Genomic DNA, 5,000 nt, shown 5'->3' on the forward strand with positions numbered 1-5,000 from the left:
CTTTTTTAACACAGTTAAAAAAAAAACAATTTTATTCAAGTGCACTTTTGGATTTTCCAAATTTTTTAATTTTTTTTTTAACGGTTGTGAACCTAAGTGCCCGGCCTGCGGCCGGGCACCCGTCTTATTCATATACCTAACCTAACCTAACCTAACACCTAAACTAAAACACCTAGTTTGGATTCCTTTAGACTTTAGATTCAAGATTTGATGTTAATATATGCATTAATAAAAAATAATAATAAACTCATTGCTATTTTAATACTAGTTATGCTACAGATGCACTGATGAAAGCCAGTTAGTTAGCTATATCAGTGTGTAGTCGTAGTGTTAGTCGTAGTTGCCGGTGGGCTTAGGTCTAAAGGAATCCAAACCAGTTTTAAAAGGTTTGGATAGGTTATGTTAGGTTAGTGTAGGTTAGGTTAGGTTAGGTTAGAACATTAATAGGACGGGTGCCCGGCCGCAGGCCGGGCACTTAGGTTCAGTTCCGTTTTTCTAATAATAAGTAAATAAGGTGAGTGAGTTAATAATTTATGTAACAAAAGTGAATAAGTAAACTCTATATACGTATATAAATATGTAGTATTAAAAGTGATTAAGTAAATTATGTACGTAGTTATTTACTTACATTATTGTATAAAACGATTGAAGCGCGTAAGTATATTAATATATATACATATACATATATACATATATACATAAATGCATAAAAATTAACGTTAAAAAAACTTTTTTTTTTTTTTATATATAAAAATATGATGATATTTGATTGCCACTCAATATTTTAAACTCGTTTTCAATTATATACCCATAATTTATGATGTTAAGAGGAAGTTTCATTATATTATATCATTATTACTTAGTGTAGGTAGCCTAGCTATATCGATAAATATTGAATATTTTTATTGTTCCTTGTTTGAAAATCAAATATATGTAGACGCCGCGCGTTTCGATCCACGAACCGGACAGGGGGCAGTTCAGTCTCCCTAGTCGAAACCGTATATAGTAAGTACCACTGGCGAGGTGTTTAATACACGAACTGACTGACTATACACTGAAAAATATTTCGTTATATTCCTTTTTGTTAATTTGTTTTACGGTGGAAAATGGATTTTTTTTTTAATATTATCACAACAGAATTGAAGGATTACTTTTAATTTGAGTAAATATAGATTTTTAGAAAATTAAAAATAAAAAAAACCATAGTAGCAGCGCGGTACGGTAAGATTCGATACACGAACTGGAAGTCTCCCTTCTAAGATTATTACGACACTTGCGTGTGCGCGCTAATGCACCGTCCGTCTAAACCAAGCCCACGCCCACGCCCACGCCCACGCCTGCGCCTTTTTTTTATGACTATTATTACTAAGGGGAAGTTTAATAATGTCATCATTATAAAATTACTAATAACATTCACTCTAGGTAAACATAGGCAGGGCGGTGCGGTGCGGTGCGGCGCGTTTCGATTCACGAACATGACGGGAGAGATGAGACTCTGGCGGTCGGGTGTGAATTAATACACGAACTGTTTGTCACCGCCGTCCGTATTATATACAATGCACGAACGCACACGCACCTGCCAGCCTTAATAGTGAGAGTGGGCGTGGGCGTGGGCGTGGGCATGGGCGTTGGATTGGTAGAGGGGGTGGGCGTGGGCGCGCAAATGTACCGCCCCTCTGAACCACGCGGCAATCGCCCGCAAGCATCGCGCCCACGCCCACGCCCACGCCCAAGCCCACGCCCGTTCTCGTGCAAGAGGTGTTCCTGGCGGTCCCTTTTTTCCTTTAATTGGATATTAAAAAAAAAAAAACCATTTAAATATGTTTAATTTAATTTGTTCACTAACACATTAGGCCCGTCGCGCCGCGCCACTACTATATGGGGTGGAGGTGCGAAGGTGACGGCGACGGCGACGACGAAATACCAGAGTCTAAAAGGAGTAGTATGATTGCGGCGCCACGCAAAGTGGCGTTGTTCAGACTTCTCTCTCGCGTATCTCTGCGTTAGTATTGTTGTCACGTTTCGCATTTCTCTAAAAAAAGAGGTTGTTCTCTTTTTTATTATAATATTATATTATGTTTATTTTATTTATTTATTTATTTTTATGGTATTATTTTTTAATATCATATTAATATTGTACCCCGATGAACGGCGTCGACCGACGGAATCGCGTCTGGGCAATTGTTATGGCATTAATGTGTGAGATTTTCAAGAGTGTATATTATTATCGATTGTGATATGATGTGCTCTCTCTCGGGTCGAATGTGTTAACTGTCAGAAATTCCCTCTGCGTTATTTCGTTATTACATTTCAATGTAAAATCAAACGGTCGTTAAAAGTTTATCCAGCAGCAGTTTAATATAAAAACTGTACATTCAGATGTGATATTTTTAATACAGCTCTCATAATACGGGACCGGCGTGGCGCGCTCACAATCGCAGACTGTTGCGTTCGTTTGTGCGGCTTCGCCCCCTGTGTTTTATGCGCGTGGTGTTAAAAATAATATAAAAATGGTGTTATAAAAGAAGTCTCTCAAGTACCGGGCGACGATCAAAGTGTCGTACTCGAATATGTTATAAAATCATAGCTCGCAAGAGCGTCAATGTGTGTTAAGTCTCGTTCAAAGAACCTTCAATGCTTGGGACCATGTCGCACGGCCTCCTAACGGAGGCGGTGCAACGTGAAATGTGTCCTCGTCCTGCGTGGGCGTCTGGGTTTAATAGTTCCGCTCGTCGAATGCTGACGGCGGGGCGAAACTCTCCCGTCTCGCAGCACATCATAGAATAAATTTTGTCGGGCACCGCGTCGCCGCTCTTAATAGAATGGCGCGCGACGTGCTTCGACCTTCCGTCGTGAGATGGGGCTGCAGCGCCGTGAACCGGCGCGGCGGCTCGCTCGCTACGGAAGGGGCTCGCTAACTGCGCGCCTACGTTTCCCCTTACAGCTTAACAGCTACGGGCGTTACGTGGCGTGAAGTATGTGGATAGCTCCCTGGTTGATCCTGCCAGTAGTTATATGCTTGTCTCAAAGATTAAGCCATGCATGTCTCAGTGCAAGCCGTATTAAGGCGATACCGCGAATGGCTCAATATATCAGTTTTGGTTCCTTAGATCTTACTCAGTTACTTGGATAACTGTGGTAATTCTAGAGCTAATACATGCAATCAGAACTCTGACCAGTGATGGGACGAGCGCTTTTATTAGATCAAAACCAATCGACGGAGGGCCTCGCGTCCGAAGTCGTTAATTTTGATGAATCTGGATAACTTTTGCCGATCGCATGGTCCAGTACCGGCGACGCATCTTTCAAATGTCTGCCTTATCAACTTTCGATGGTAGTTTCTGCGACTACCATGGTTGTCACGGGTAACGGGGAATCAGGGTTCGATTCCGGAGAGGGAGCCTGAGAAACGGCTACCACATCCAAGGAAGGCAGCAGGCGCGCAAATTACCCACTCCCGGCACGGGGAGGTAGTGACGAAAAATAACGATACGGGACTCTTACGAGGCCTCGTAATCGGAATGAGTACACTTTAAATATTTTAACGAGGAACAATTGGAGGGCAAGTCTGGTGCCAGCAGCCGCGGTAATTCCAGCTCCAATAGCGTATACTAAAATTGTTGCGGTTAAAAAGCTCGTAGTTGCATTTGTGCGCCGCGCTGTCGGTGCACCGCATCCGCGGTGATACTGACACGTCTGCGGAGCATATCGTCGGTGAGCCGGCGGTAAAACGCCGGTTCAATATCAAAATCCTATCGCGGTGCTCTTCGTTGAGTGTCGAGATGGGCCGACAATTTTACTTTGAACAAATTAGAGTGCTCAAAGCGGGCTCAAAATGCCGCTTGAATATTTCGTGCATGGAATAATAGAATATGATCTCGGTTCTATTTTGTTGGTTTTCAGAACTCCGAGGTAATGATTAATAGGGATAACTGGGGGCATTCGTATTGCGACGTTAGAGGTGAAATTCTTGGATCGTCGCAAGACGAACATCAGCGAAAGCATTTGCCAAAGGTGTTTTCATCAATCAAGAACGAAAGTTAGAGGTTCGAAGGCGATTAGATACCGCCCTAGTTCTAACCGTAAATATGTCATCTAGCGATCCGCCGTCGTTACTACAATGGCTCGGCGGGCAGCTTCCGGGAAACCAAAGATTTTGGACTCCGGGGGGAGTATGGTTGCAAAGCTGAAACTTAAAGGAATTGACGGAAGGGCACCACCAGGAGTGGAGCCTGCGGCTTAATTTGACTCAACACGGGAAATCTCACCAGGCCCGGACACCGGAAGGATTGACAGATTAACAGCTCTTTCTTGATTCGGTGGGTGGTGGTGCATGGCCGTTCTTAGTTGGTGGAGCGATTTGTCTGGTTAATTCCGGTAACGAACGAGACTCTAGCCTGCTAAATAGGCGTCGTCATTTAGGTGTGCGCGGCTTCGGTCGCGCAACTCACTGGCGGCGTATTAAAATTCTTCTTAGAGGGACCGGCGTCTTCGAGGCGCACGAGATTGAGCAATAACAGGTCTGTGATGCCCTTAGATGTCCTGGGCCGCACGCGCGCTACACTGAAGGAATCAGCATGTTCTCCCTGGCCTAGAGGCCCGGGCAACCCGTTGAAACTCCTTCGTGCTGGGGATTGGGGTTTGCAATTATCCCCCATAAACGAGGAATTCCTAGTAAGCGCGAGTCATAAGCTCGCGTTGATTACGTCCCTGCCCTTTGTACACACCGCCCGTCGCTACTACCGATTGAATGATTTAGTGAGGTCTTCGGACCGACACGCGGTGGCTTCACGGCCGTCGGCGTTGCTGGGAAGTTGACCAAACTTGATCATTTAGAGGAAGTAAAAGTCGTAACAAGGTTTCCGTAGGGGAACCTGCGGAAGGATCATTAACGTGTAACGTCTGCACGGGTCGCCGCGGTAAACGCGCATGCGCACCCATGTTTGTACGATTATGTTAAAGACCAAACCAAAACAAAAACAAAAACCCGTCTAGTATAA

General features: G+C 44.2%; 1 non-coding gene across 1 annotated transcript; it reads left to right on the top strand.

The window, feature by feature from the left end:
* The first annotated feature begins 2,988 nt into the window (after positions 1–2,988).
* Positions 2,989–4,891, top strand: LOC120632394. Its single transcript, XR_005659089.1, has one exon. It is a non-coding gene; the product is annotated as a small subunit ribosomal RNA (ribosomal RNA).
* The last annotated feature ends 109 nt before the right edge of the window (positions 4,892–5,000 follow it).

This window comes from Pararge aegeria, chromosome 19 (genome assembly GCF_905163445.1).
Source record: "Pararge aegeria chromosome 19, ilParAegt1.1, whole genome shotgun sequence".
In the NCBI taxonomy this organism is placed as follows: Eukaryota; Metazoa; Arthropoda; class Insecta; order Lepidoptera; family Nymphalidae; genus Pararge; species Pararge aegeria.